This window comes from Bos grunniens, chromosome 7, assembly GCF_055505025.1.
Source record: "Bos grunniens cultivar Pamir isolate PY7600 chromosome 7, Bosgru_T2T1.0, whole genome shotgun sequence".
Taxonomy (NCBI): Eukaryota; Metazoa; Chordata; class Mammalia; order Artiodactyla; family Bovidae; genus Bos; species Bos grunniens.
Genome location: NC_141171.1, coordinates 50,095,406 through 50,110,589, shown reverse-complemented (window position 1 = coordinate 50,110,589; position 15,184 = coordinate 50,095,406). Strand labels below are relative to the sequence as shown.

General features: G+C 38.0%; 1 protein-coding gene across 7 annotated transcripts in view; it reads right to left on the bottom strand.

Moving 5' to 3' along the window:
* CTNNA1 (catenin alpha 1) overlaps positions 1 to 15,184 on the bottom strand; it is a 344,567-nt gene that overhangs the window by 66,311 nt on the left and 263,072 nt on the right. The window lies entirely within an intron of this gene.

The following is a 15,184-nucleotide window of genomic DNA, read 5'->3' as shown; positions in this document are numbered from 1 at the left end:
ATTATTAAAATCCATTTGCTCATTCTAATGCTGGTCACCAAGATCTAGACTCTTTCCAATAAAAATGAGCCCTACCTATGTAGCACTAGGTCTTAACCCTAAATTCAAAACAGGCACACCATTTTCTTTAGGCATACCTCCTCTACACAACGATGGGGGGTGGAGACTATAAATGCCCTGTTCTCTCTAAAGTATGGGTATCAATATGAAATTTTGAAATATTATTTTTACATGATCATTTTCCTAATAAAGCAATACGACAGATCTGACTCAAAAATCTGTTTGGGGACATGCTTTTCATACCTTACAGGTTAAACGGCTTCAACTAGAAAAAGATAAAAGAGATGAAGATAGATAATTAAATATTTCTGTTCCTAACCTAGGGCAAACACGTAGTACTTAATTTAAGGTTAAAACAAATAGTAAATGGCTATTTAAGCTTTCATATCGCTATTGCAAACATTTTGGAAATGTCTGCTACTCCTGCAATTAACCTGTTCCTCCTTGGTAATTTTTAAAAGCCTAATCTATGGAATGTTTGATGAACCTTCCGACCAACACTGGAAACTAAAAGTACAGTCCAAACATATTGTGTTCAATCACCCTAAGAGCCATTTTTTGTGGGAGTGGTAGGGGGGTGGGGTGGGGTGGGAGGTGGTCAAGTGGGTTGGGGGGGAAGGGAGAAGAAAATACTATTATACTGGGGCAGGGGGTAACCAAGTGCAGTGTACAGGGAAGTTTTGTTATTAAAATTGTGTATACTGTAAAAAGTGAATGTCTGTTTTTTCCTGAAGCTTTTCCTTGGGAACCTATCAATTCTGACATGTGAAACTTGAAGAATCATTTATGACAGATACAGAAACCTTAAATGAACAGTTGTTTTGTACCATGTTCTCTATAATGCCAAATGTGCCAGTTGGAAATAGGGCAGCTAATCATCACCTGTCTTCATTCAAAGACAGGCAAAAAACTAGGCCAAGAAGTAAAGCGGGGGAGAGGGGCAGGCAAAAAAACCACCCAGCTGATAAACAGCAGTCATACAATAAGAAGCTACTCTATCACAAGCCTTTGCTACTAGACAAATAGCTGTCTATGGGGCTCACCGGGCCCAAGGCTGGCCACCATCCCTCACCCCTCTAACATTTGTGTTCTGCCACAGCCTGGGGAACCTCAAAAATGTACTCAATTGCCTATACCCAGCAAATAGCAACGTGGCCTCTACCTCAGGGATCTGTTAGTACACATCCTAGCAGTACCCTGCACACCACTCCTGGAAGGGAAGTCCACAGGTGCTGACCATGCTGAGGTCTCTAGGATCCCTACATGATCCACCTTGTCCCAGACAGCAGCTCAGTAAGTATGGATAGGGGAAAGGAAGGGAATATTCTTAACCAATCTCTCCTTGCTTGGCATAAACATCCCAAGGACAGGGCACTTTGCCTGGGCAGCACTGTGGGCAGAAGCTAACCTGGCCTTGAGAACTGACTGCCACAGGTCGCCGTACTTGCCAGGATGACCTTAACAGTTCTCCAGACCAGCAGTGCAGCAAGACCAGATAGACAGGAACAAACATCCAGGGATGAGGAGATCAGAGGGGCTAAGAGAGTTCTTACACCAAGAACCTCAGCAGTAATTAGAGCAGAGGCAGGAAGCACAATACAAAATTTGACTCAAACTAACTCATACAGTATGCACTAGAGGGCACAGGTGATTGTGGTTTCAAGTTACACAAAAGAAATGAGATCCTATCCTTTATGGAGTTAAAAGCAGAGTTTATTAACATAATTCTCGTACATTTTAATCTTGAAAATCCCATGTAAGGCTACATCTGATTTCTTTATCGGTTATTTTAATTAGTTTTGCCTGTATGCCACAGCATTCTCAGGTTCCCACTCAGATTTATAATAGAATTCTTCAAGGTCTGTTTAAAGAGATTTTTTTTCTTTCTTTAAATATATCTAACCAGCTGGGTACTCTGGTCTCCCTTAGAGAGACAAAATGTACTACAAATTGTCTTTTACAAAGAAAGAAAAGGAAAAAAAGGTGAAAATCATAGCTATTCCCAGTATCTCCCCATAGCATGAGTTCCTCATCATTAGACAATGTTTTGGGAACAGTCTTAGGGACAGATGCTGAACCTCCCTAAAGCCCTATCTGAAGGAGACATTAAAGAGCAAGAAATCTCCAAAGGCAAGTACAATGAAACATGCTATCCTGTAGAGCCCACAAACTGAATATACCATCCTTTTATACATGGAGGACCTAGAGCAAAGCTAGCCCAGGCCTCCTGGCTAGAAACCCAACATGACGGAGCACCTATGAACAACCACCAACAACTCTGGAGGCCGGTGGCTACACCATCACCTAAAGAGAAAAGGCTCTTTCCTCATTTGGGACCAGATTTTAAAACTGTGGCCCCAGAGACAATTTCCAAAGACTTTTCACAGCTTCCATGAAGAGACTTCACCAAGAACCACAGTGAAGAGAAGCAAAAGTGTCATAACTTGACTGAATATTGATTCACAATTGTGCTCAGTGCACAAAAACTCCACCTTTATGCCCTGGTATTTCTACCAAACACACACACACACACACACACACACACACACACTCTCTCTCTCTCTCTCTCTCTCCAAACACACACACACAATCTCCAGTTCGCATTTTCTGGAAAACCATAAGATAAAAACTCTATAGCCATTTATATGTGTCATTATCATGAGAACCAAAAATGTTCCCCTGGCCTTGCTGCCAAATATTATACATAGAAGGCAACTGCTCAGTACCTCAAAATCTCTGAAAGCAATGTGTTTATTATTTACATAGGGTCTACTTCTATAAAGTCAAGGAAATTGAGTTAAATACATTCACACATACAGAATGGTTGAAATACCGATGCAAAAAGATCAAAGGCAGGGAGTCGAGAATGTTTCATAGGATGCCAAGAATTTCTTGAAACTATATTGTGAATATTGTGTATGAATCTAGAAATTTTACCAGATCCTAAACCGTTTTGGTTAACTGACCCATAAAGCCCTAACAAGAGTATTCTAGTATACACTAGTTTGGCTTTGATCTTCCTGGTAGTCAAGGGGAAGAACAAAATCAACAGCTTTCATCTGATAAAGGAAGCACGTCAATTTCTTTGGGGGGAATGATACAAATCCAAAAGTCTGAATTGCCTTTTTTTTTTTTCTGAATTGCCTTTAAAAAAGAGCCAGCTGTAGGAACAATAAGGAAAACATGTCAGTACCTCCAAAGAGCTTTTACAGAATAGGTAAAAAGTTGATGTTTTTCACATCAACTCTTGAAAAAACTATAGAAAAGGAGACTACGCACGCATGATGCATGCTCTATAGTATGATCTGGCCTTTGTGGTGACCCAAGGCAAGAGCCTATAAAGTCAGCAAGAATGAATATGTATCCAACTTGGAAGTACAGTTTGCATTTCCTCCTTATAATATCCCTGGGACCCAAGCTAGAGTGTTCATCACATAGGGACATCCAGTAAATTCCTAACCTACCACTACATTATAAATCTTCTAGGCTAGGAGTACAATTTAAAAATCTTTCACTACATCATGAATGAAGAGAAGCACATTTCATGCATCTCTAGTTATGTTGATGATAATCATAAAGAATGATTTGGATAAGAATCTATAAGATGATTACCAATTTCCTAAGAAAGAACACACTTAAAAAGATAAAGCATTCACTAGTGTGAATAGCTGTCAGAAATTTAACTGTCTTTAAATTTAAAACTCATTCTGTATGTCATTAGCAAAACCTTCTACGTTTCAACAAGAGCAAATAGACACCTGTGATTAGAGACCTGCTCCACAGTTGGGCCTGTCACACTGGACAAGTTCATCAACCTTACTGTGCCTTGGGTCTCTAACTCCTAAGATGGAATTAATAGCAGTTTAATTTAATACATGCAAAGTCCTGAGAAGAGGCCAGCACACAGTAAATACTTAACAAATATTTGCTATTTTTAATAACAATATGTGAGAACTAGATGTGACAGATCCATCTTTAATCCCATTAAAGACATATTAAGCTCCTGAGTTGCTCCCAGAAACTCTCTACTTTCCAGTATTACTTTCTACACTAAGTTAACATATGGTATCCAAAATGAAGATTGATAATTAGCAAGAGCTTTTAATAAGCCAACAACCTGGATACACTTCTTATACCTAATACTAATATAAAACTGACCACATTATCTCACAGTTAAGTAATCTGCTTTATATAAATGTACTATAATATTAGACACAGCATTATTCTGATTTGGCTTTATGAATCAAGGCTAAACTTAAAGATTTAGAATTCCTAATTCCAAAATTCCTTCTGAGTAAGGCACTTAAAAATCAAGTAATTGCACAGGCCAACACATATTATCCATTATCATAAACAGATACTATTTTTCAAAAGACATATAAAATAATCTCATTGATAGCCTCTGACAATTTTATTTTAGGACAAAATACATAACTGAAGATTAAGGATCACTATTATGTTGGGGTTTTTCTCCTTAGGAAAAAACATACTTCAAGTCTACATCTAATTTAGGAAGCAGCCCATCCAGTTGTGGACGATTTGGGTCCTAGGCAGATCTGCCAGAACTACTGAGGGGTCTGATCAAGTGAAGTATGAGAATTTTAAGACAAAGATAACCTATCAGTCAAACAGAATATGTTTCATGATTGCTGGACAGTATAAAACTTGCACGGAATTAACCTCTCAGAATGAAGACCTACATTTGGTCATATCAAAATAGGTCATGTAGCCCAGATTTTTCAATTCAAGAACTTCTTTCTTGATATTCTCTTTTCAAGATCATTATCTGGTTTATCCAACAAGGCAAACTTCTGTATCTGTTCCTTTACCCATAACTTTTCTGCACTTTCCCACATCTCTTGACCCTAATTGCTCTCTTTCCTCTTTTACAACCACAATCCACTTCTCTTCATGCTTTCCAAAACTCGAAAGGTAAGCTACTCTATTAAGAGGGAAAAGTTCAACTGTCATATATCCATTGCTAAGCAACCCCTTTTAAAGAAATAGCCATAATTTCAAAAATACTCCTTGATTCCACAAAACCAAATGCCTATCAGCTGCAAATGAATCTATACAGCTTGGGAAATACTATTAGAAACACAAGTACACATCTTGAGTTGTCTTCTTAGTCTACCCTTCCCTTTGTATAGATTCAAGTATCAAATAATATTATTCACCATTCTTATACTGTCAAAAGATAAGAAATATGAGCCATTTAAGGATAGTGACCTTTTTGCTCTTAATAAATAGCACTCACTTCAGGTCTATGACCAAATAAAACCCCTAACACTCTTCAAATATATAACATTAGTAGTTATTTTGCTGGGTTAATGTGGGGGGTGGGGAATGCACCCTAGGGGATAAAGGACACAGGTATAGAGAACATGGCATGGTTCTAAAAATTTCAGAAGTGTAGAGTTCTCAAGATCATAGATGGTAGTCTTTACTTCCCTCATCTGTGCTCTAAATTTTCATATACGTTTTGTCAGAATTCCATTGAATTGACAACAAAAACACTGATCTTTCATGTGAAAGTATTTTCTGCCATAGCTTTTGCTCCAAATAGAAAGACAAGAGCATTAGGCGCTTCATGCTAGGACTGTCACCCATGGCACACACTAAGAAACTGGGTCCAGAAATAACCCTGCCAATGATACCTTCTCTCTGATCAATCTCCCTAACTCTCCCTTGAAATTCAAAAGGGAAAATGGCAGTAAGCAAAAAGGAAAAAGAATATACCACCTTCAGCACACTTCTACAGGCATTCTAGGACAGTGCCAGGTCTTCCTCTTGTCTCCTGACAATCCCTTCAGGCCAGTAGGTGCAAAACTGCTCTCTGACATTTGCCATCAACTTCCAACAACTACAGCCCATTTTATTATTGTGGTAAAACTGCTAGTCTAAGATTTACCTACTCCTCTACATGAAAACCTAATAGCAGGTGGTCAGGAATTTTCTTCCTTTTGATGCAGCATTCCTAAAGTGTCAAAAGACATTATAGTGCATAAGCAATACCATCACCTAGACATCCAATTTGTGCTCACTTAGAATTACATGTGAGATGAATTATAGGTAGAAGTCAAAGAAAGAGTCAACTTATAAAAGGGTTTATCTAAAGTGGGCTTGACCTTCCCAGCAAAGACATCACCCTAAGTTATTACAAAAACAATTAAGCAAATATAACTGTTAAAAATACAAACTGAGCGCCTTCACTTTCACTTTTCACTTTCATGCATTGGAGGAGGAAACGGCAACCCACTCCAGTGTTCTTGCCTGGAGAATCCCAGGGATGGAGGAGCCTGGTGGGCTACCGTCTATGGGGTCCCACAGAGTTGGACACGACTGAAGCGACTTAGCAGCAGAAGCAGCAGCTTCCCAAAATAATAATCAGTATTTTTAAGATCATGCCTTATAAATATTTTATGTCAATTTTCAAACACACATACACACTCCTCAGTTTAAATTGAAGAGAGGATGGGGGAGGGGCCTAGGGATTAGATAAAACCTATGAAAGGCTACATTCTTTAGTCTGATTTATGAATTAGAATTTAAACTAATTGAATTCCAAGACCTAATATCAACTGGGAGTAAGAACACTACAGATGGCAGACATTGAGAAGGGGAGGAGTGGAAAAGATTAAGATTCTGCTTTCCACATGTTAAAAGCTGAAATTCAAGTAGTGGATGACAAATTTAGAATAAAGACCAAGCCCAGAAATATAAATTTTGAAATCATCCATGATTAGAGGAATTTTTAAGTCATAAGACTGAATGACTTCAAGGAACTGAGAGATGGAGAAGGGATTCATAAAACCACACTCTTCTCCTACTCAATTTGAGAAACCTTTAAACAGTTATCTATCAAATAAGTCAATGAAAAAAGGACGGGATGCAAGCGCAGCACCCTCCTCTCAACATCAAAGTCACATGAGCAAATCACATTCTATCGGAAAACTAACAGGAATAAGGTCAACTTAATTCATGAAACACTTCATATCAAAGGAATTGGTACTATTAAGGATCCACATTACTTTAGGAAGGGAGAATGGTTACTACTACAGTAAATCCACCATTAGTCACACCTCTAAGTATGTTCTGAAACAGATGATCCTGCCCTCAATGAGGTCTGTGTAATAAACCAAAGATCCAGTAAGAGAACATGGGACAATCAGAAAAGCAGGTTTCAATATGGGGGGAAATGTATGACTCATTTACTTGAAATACAAGGCAAGTATTCAATAAAATGATAATCATATAATGCTCTCTATCTTCATAGAGGGCTGGGATACAAAGTGTGTGCATTTAGCAAAACCTATCAAATATTTAAAATTTGTACATTTTACTGTATAAAATTCACCATAAAAAATTAAACAGATGCACGCTGTAACATTTACAGATGAAATATGCCAAATATCTGCAACTGACTTTGAAATGAATCAAAACAATAATAAGATGGACTTTCCTGGTGGTCCAGTTGTTAAGAATCCACCTGGCAATGCAAGGGACACAGGTTCAATGCTTGCTCTGGGAAGATTTCACATACCTATGGACAACTAAGCCTGTGCGCGGAAACTACTGAGCCCACGCACCACAACTACTGAAGCCCTCGCACCCTAGAACCTGCGCTCTGCAACAAGGTAAGCCATTGCAATGAGAACCAAGTGCACAGCAACTAGAGACAGCCTGAGTGCAAAAATGAGGACCCAGCACAGTCCCCCCACCCAAAAAAACCTCAAAAATAAATAGAACACTAATATGATGGACACAGGAATGGATAAATATGTGATAAAGGAAATATCAAAAAACCAATCACAGAATCTACAAAATAGGTGTGTGTAAACATGCATGTTCAATTGAAAAATTCTTTCTAGTTCTATATACGTATGAAATTTTTCATAACAAAATTTGGGGAGGAAAGGGAATATATAATCACAAGTCTAATTTATGGTATGGGCCATTTAATACACGATTCTTCTCAACTGGAACTATAGTGTTGCATGGTGGCTAAGAGCTTGAAATCTGGAACCAGGCTAAGTTCAAAGTGTAGTTGTGAACTTACTTACTACCTGTGAGATCTTAAATAAATCATTTAATCTCTCTGTCTTAACAGTATGAAGCTCATGTTTAGAAGATTAAATGGGAATGTGTGTGAAATACTCAGAACAATTCCTGGCACACAGTGCTAAAGTGTGACCTGTATTACTACTACTACTTCGTAATATATTTAAATAATTCAACAAGTACTTCAACTTTCACTATATGAGATGTTCAGGTGATATAGGCACTTGCCCTCAAGAGTTTATAGTTTAGTCAGAGGTTAAATTTCAAAGAGTCAATAAGTAACTAATAAAAGAAGCCCCCAAAATGTGAATTGGATGATGCCACCTAGATCGCTGATGGATTTAGAAAGGGGGGATGGGGGTGGGGGGTGGTCACTGAAGAATGCAGTGGAGAAAACAGCCTTAACCTAGGCACAAAAGTACAAGCATGATTTCAATATGACTGGCTGTGTGGGGTGGCCAAAGCCCTCTGACAAACTGATACCAGTAAATGAGCAAAGCTAAGTCCAAATGCCAAGGGGCTTCAGGGACCAGGAAAGGTGCTCAGATTTAACATGGTCAACAAGAACAGCCAGTCCAGATTTGTGGAGATGACTAGAATTATGATGGTCAAAGTGGTGATTTAGAAAAATGTATTTTAGCAATTTTTCTTGTTTTGCTGAGAAAAACAAAACCTATAATTTTAACTATCAGAGAAAGACTGTAGAAGACGGATAAAAGATTTATATGAAGGACAGACAAAGGGTAAGAATCAATGGCCAGTTGAGAAAAAAACAAATGACTCTCTCAGAGCTTTGCTCAAGAGAAATGAGGGCAGCACGAGGGGCAAAAATGTAAGAAATCATTCCTTCACTAGCATGTACTAAATAGAGCGTCCAAATTCCCATGTCAATTTCAAGTTTTCATTATTAATCTCCAATCTGAAACTATTTTCTGAGAAGATACATGGTTTCTTCATGTTTTCATATTTACAACTTTCTTTTCAAGTGTCAATAAGGACTCCCTCTCCTGAATGAAACACAGAAAAGGTAGAACCAGTTTCTACTTTTTGAAGTATGGAGCAAATCCCTTGCTTGGGTTCCCTTCACTCTAATAAAATCTACTATGCACTCTTGAATTCTCTGCAAGCTAAAATTTTAAACTTTGAGAACAATAATTTCTGATTCCCTTGTATGGCACGAATATTAAACAGAAATGCAGGAGGACAGTGTAGTGACAACCTGCTAATTTAACTCTCTCACATACTACAAAAGAATCTTATTATAAGGTTTAATCTGTTACTTTCATATATAAGAGGTTCATTAATGGCTTCACTGTTAGATACCTCAGTGAAATTGCTACTTTTTTAAAAACTGTGGAATGGCTGCCAATATAATTTTAATAAAGCCCCAAACGTTATCTACATACTTATCTTAATAACAGAAATTGAAGATGAAAAAATGACACCTTAAGGGTTACATTTCACAACAGCAACAAGTTTCAGAATTTCAGAATCCTTTCATCTCCTATCCGAATTTAATACCATCATGTTTTTGGTTCTGTCTATAATCAAATACTTTCTCTTTCTTTAGAAAGACTCAGAAACCATCATACTTTTAAGAGTTCTTCGGTGTGTCGAATAAGAAAATACATTTTTATTTTTCCAGATTTTCATTACAATCAAGACTACCTGGAAATAAAAAAAAAGAAGGGAAAATTGAAAACATATAGGGCAATTTGAGCAATTTTTTAAATACACCTGTACAAAAGAAATGGAAAAACTGTGCAAGAAACTTGTGTATTTTTTAGAGTACATGAAAGGAGAAAAAAAGAATACATCAGTTTTTTCCTTTTTAAAAAAAGACTAGCTGATAAATTTCTCTATTTAGGCAAACCATGAAAATTATTAGATATACAGATTTTTTTGTACAAACTTAAGAATTCTACAGTCAGAACCAGACAGAGAACCACAGACGGGTTCAAAATTGCTAAAGTAGTACATCAAGGTTATATATTATCACCTTGCTTATTTACCTTATATGCAGAGTAAGTACATCATGGGAAATTCTCAGGCTGGATGAAGCACAAGTTGGAATCAAGACTGCCAGGAAAAATATCAATAACCTCTGATATGCAGATAACACCACTCTTATGGCAGAAAGTAAAGAGGAACTGAACAGTCTCTTGATGAAGGTGAAAGAGAAGAGTGAAAAAGCTGGCTTAAAACCCAACATTCAGAAAACTACAATCAAGGCATCCAGTTCCATCACTTCACAGCAAATAGATGGGGAAAACGTGGAAACACTGACAGACTTTATTTTCTTGGGCCCCAAAATCACTGCAGCCACAAAATTAAAAGACGCTTTCTCCTTGGAAGAAAAACTATGACAAACCTAGACTGTATAGTAAAAAGGAGAGACATCACTTTGCCAACAAAGGTCCATCTAGTCACAGTTTTTCTCAGTTGTCACGTACAGATGTGAGAGATGGACCACAAAGAAGGCTGAATGCCAAAGATTTGATACTTTCAAACTGTGGTGCTGGAGAAGACTCTTGAGAGCCCCTTGGACAGCAAGGAGATCAAACCAGTCAATCCTAAAGGAAATCAACCCTGAATATTCACTGTAAGGACTGATGCTAAAACTGAAGCTCCAATTCTTTGACCACCTGATGCAAAGAGCCAACTCACTGGAAAAGACCTTGATCCTGAGAAAGATTTATAGCAAGAGGAGAAGGGGATGACAGAGGACAAGATGGTTGGATGGCATCACTGATTCAATGGACATGAGTTTGAACAAAGTCCAGGAGACTGTGAAGGACAGGGAAGTCTGGTGTGCTTCAGTTCATGGGGTCGCAAAGAGTTGGACACGACTGAGCGACGGAACAACAAAGAATTCTACATAATTTTTGACTTAAGGTACTTCGTCAGCAGTCCAGTAGTTAAGACTCCATGCTAAAAAAAAAAATGCATAAAGATGAGTTTTCTATAATAAACTCATTATATTCGATTAAAAAAAAAAAAGACTCCATGCACCCACTGCAGGCAATGCACAGGGGTCACAAGTTTGATCTCTTATGGGGGAACTAAGATCCCAAGTGCCATGCAGCCAAATTGTGTGTGTGTGTGCATATAGATTATAATATATATATATAATTATATAATTTATATTCAGTTAAGTTCAGTTGCTCAGTCGTGCCCGACTCTTTGTGACCCCGTGAACCGCAGCATGCCAGGCCTCCCTGTCCATCACCAACTCCCAGAGTCGACCCAAACCCATGTCCATCGAGTTGGTGACGCCATCCAACCATCTCATCCTCTGTCGTCCCCTTCTCCTCCTGCCCTCAATCTTGCCCAGCATCAGGGTCTTTCCAAATGAGTCAGTTCTTCACATCAGGTGGCCAAAGTATTAGAGTTTCAGCCTCAACATCAGTCTTTTCAATGAACACCCAAGACTGATTTCCTTTAGGATGGACTGGTTGGATCTTCTTGCAGTCCAAGGAACTCTCAAGAATCTTCTCCAACACCACAGTTCAAAACCATCAATTCTTCAGCGCTCAACTTTCTTTATAGTCCAACTCTCACATCCATACGTGACCACTGGAAAAACCATAGCCTTGACTAGATGGACCTTTGTTGGCAAAGTAATGTTTCTGGTTTTTAATATGCTGTCTAGGTTGGTCATGACTTTCCTTCCAAGGAGTAAGTCTTTTAATTTCATGGCTGCAGTCACCATCTGCAGTGATTTTGGAGCCCAGAAAAATAAAGTCATCCACTGTTTCCTCATCTATTTCCCATGAAGTGATGGGACCGGATGCCATGATCTTCGTTTTCTGAATGTTGAGCTTTAAGCCAACTTTTTCACTCTCCTTGCAGGTTATTTTTAAATTTAACCAAAGTAGGAGAAACTGTAAATGGGGATATCCTACCACATACCAAGTTCTGTTGTTTTCTGCAGCTCTTTTTACAAGAAAAAAAAAAAGGGACATGCTTTCCCCTTCTGCTAGAGACGGAAAAAACGGAGACTGTCTCACTGTCTCACCCACCAAACACTGAATGTGTGAGACACCAAAACATCTTCTGTAAGGGTCTGCAACTAGAACCATTGGTAAAATACAGTTCTCAACAAAATACAAATTTTTAGGAGACAGGTGGGGGAAAATGTTTTACCCACTATGTATTAGATTTTCTCTTTTTTTCTGGAGGATAACTGCTTTAGAATGTTGAGTTGGTTTCTGCCATACAATTTAAATCAGTCTTAATAATATATATAAACTATATACATGCTCCCTCTTGAGCCTGTATTATATTTTCTGTATTGGTATTACAGGGTTTCTATTGGAGTATCTACAATTTCCCACATCCACAATAACTTTTATATATACAACTGGCTGGTTAGTTAGCTTGGTGAAAAGGCCAGTCATGGGGTTTGGTCATTGTAGAGATCAGATTTGCTCTTCACAGTCTGAACTCAAACCTTTTTGTCTGTGAAATTGAAAACATCTGTCAATGGTTACAACTGGTACTCAAAACTGTGAGGATATCAGTGAAAAACATTTTCACTGAAAAGCTAAGGAGAAATCAACAGTATACATCCCATGAAGTAAGAAATATCTCTACATACAGTATAATATAGAAGCAAACCTTATCCCTTTTAAATGAATAGTACCCACACGAGATAAAGAATAAGATGACATCATAACAAATTAGTCCGGTGAAGGGGGGTGGGGGAGGAACTAGAAAAAATGTCTATAGAAAGGCTTAGGGGGATTTTTTTTCCCTAACACAGGGACACAGTAGGTCAAATGAATCCCACCGTAAAATTCTTTACTGTCACTGTATCACAAAATGTCTGTATTTTACACTACTGCAGCCAGAGGAGTTTGTCGAACTGTTCTTTCTTCCTCCTCTTCTCTCACTTAAGTTTCTCTCCGGTGACGCTTGGCAGCCTACTCATTCAGCCTTTCCTTACTTGAGAGCTTTCAAGCATTTACACTTTTAACCTAAGTCTATGGACGAGGGTATTTCAATAGGCACAAGTCCTCTGTGTTCAGTTGGGGAAAAACGGAAGTAAAAAGACCTATGTCAAGACAAAATAAAACAGCTTTTATTTGTCTCAAAGAGAATGCCATTATTTAGCTCATTTCTTGTCGAATATTTTTTTTCTAAACTTTGGCACCTCTCTCTGATTTCAAGTCTTGTACCAACATTTTTACTTGATTAAAGAAAGATGCTCTTGCTTGAATATGTATAGTTACATTCAATATTTGCATTCAAGAACTTGTATGTCCATAAGTAAACTACAGATACCCAAATTCTGCAGACATAGGTAAAAATAAAAACAAACATTCTTAAAATTATTTACAAGTATAGAAATCCTGCAGATGTGATGTCAATGAGAATTGTGAAAGACAAGTTTACCATAGAATGTTATATAGAAGGAAATGTTCTGAAACCCTACACTAAACCAGCTCTATGATTGGGCTTCTTCCCTTTCCTTCCAAGACAAATGACTTCTATTCCTAAACAACTAAAATAGCCTGTGTGGGGGAAAAATCTTTTTGGAAAATTATACAGAAGCTCAAAGTTAGGCAATTAACTTTGTATTCAACCATGAAATTTTTACAAAGGAATCTGTACTTGGATTATGTCAATTTATATGATACTCTCATTTGAAAAGTCTTTTCCTAGAACCAGAATAAAACAATCTTTTCTCTTTTTTGGGTACTACTTCTGCATATACACACACAGCAATAGCTTATTTAATGAACAATTATAAACATACGTCCAACCGGAAGAAACATTGGAGCATTTATCTCACATCAAGCAAATGAAAGATTGTGATGGACTTGTGTTGGGTCAATTTAGCCAATTCAGAATTCCCTTCCCTGTACAGTTCGTTTCGCCTGTGTAGAAAGCTATGTACGTGTGTATGGGTGTATATAAATTTTAAAAGAATTATCTTTGACTTTATAATTTCTGTATTGTACAATTGTACCTGTTAAAAGTGAATCCTAATTTCTTATAATTGTATTTTAAAAGGTAATATAGAGTCTAAAAAGCAGCTATAATTAAACTATAGTAACCACCAGATTACTATACAGGGGGCAGACACACTGAAACCATACTCACAGAAAATTAGTCAATCTAATCACACTAGGACCACAGCCTTGTCTAACTCAATGAAACTAAGCCATGCCCGTGGGGCAACCCAAGATGGGAGGGTCATGGTGGAGAGGTCTGACAGAATGTGGTCCACTGGAGATGGGAATGGCAAACCACTTCAGTATTCTTGCCTTGAGAACCCCATGAACAGTATGATAAGACAAAAAAAGATAGGACACTGAAAGATGAACTCCTCAGGTCAGTAGGTGCCCAATATGCTACTGGAGAAGAGTGGAGAAATAACTCCAGAAAGAATGAAGAGACTTACCGAAAACAAGACAAAGCGAAAACAATATCCAGTTGTGGATGTGACTGGTGATAGAAGCAAGGTCCGATGCTGTAAAGAGCAATATTGCATAGGAACCTGGAATGTCAGGTCCAAGAATCAAGGTAAATTGGAAGTGGTCAAACAAGAGATGGCAAGAGTGCATGTCGACATTCTAGGAATCAGCGAACTGAAATGGATTGGAATGGGTGAATTTAACTTAGATGACCATTATATCTACTAGTGCGGGCAGGAAATGGGGTAGCCATCATGGTCAACAAAAGAGTCCGAAATGCAGTACTTGGATGCAATCTCAAAAACGACAGAATAATCTCCGTTCGTTTCCAAGGCAAACCATTCAATATCACAGGAATCCAAGTCTATGCCCCAACCAGTAACGCTGAAGAAGCTGAAGTTCAACAGTTCTATGAAGACCTACAAGACCTTTTAGAACTAACACCCAAGAAAGATGTCCTTTTCATTATAGGGGACTGGAATGCAAAAGTAGGAAGTCAAGAAACACGTGGAGTAACAGGCAAACCTGGCCTTGAAATACGGAATGAAGCAGGGCAAAGACTAATAGAGTTTTGCCAAGAAAATGCACTGGTCATAACAAACACCCTCTTCCAACAACACAAGAGAAGACTCTACACATGG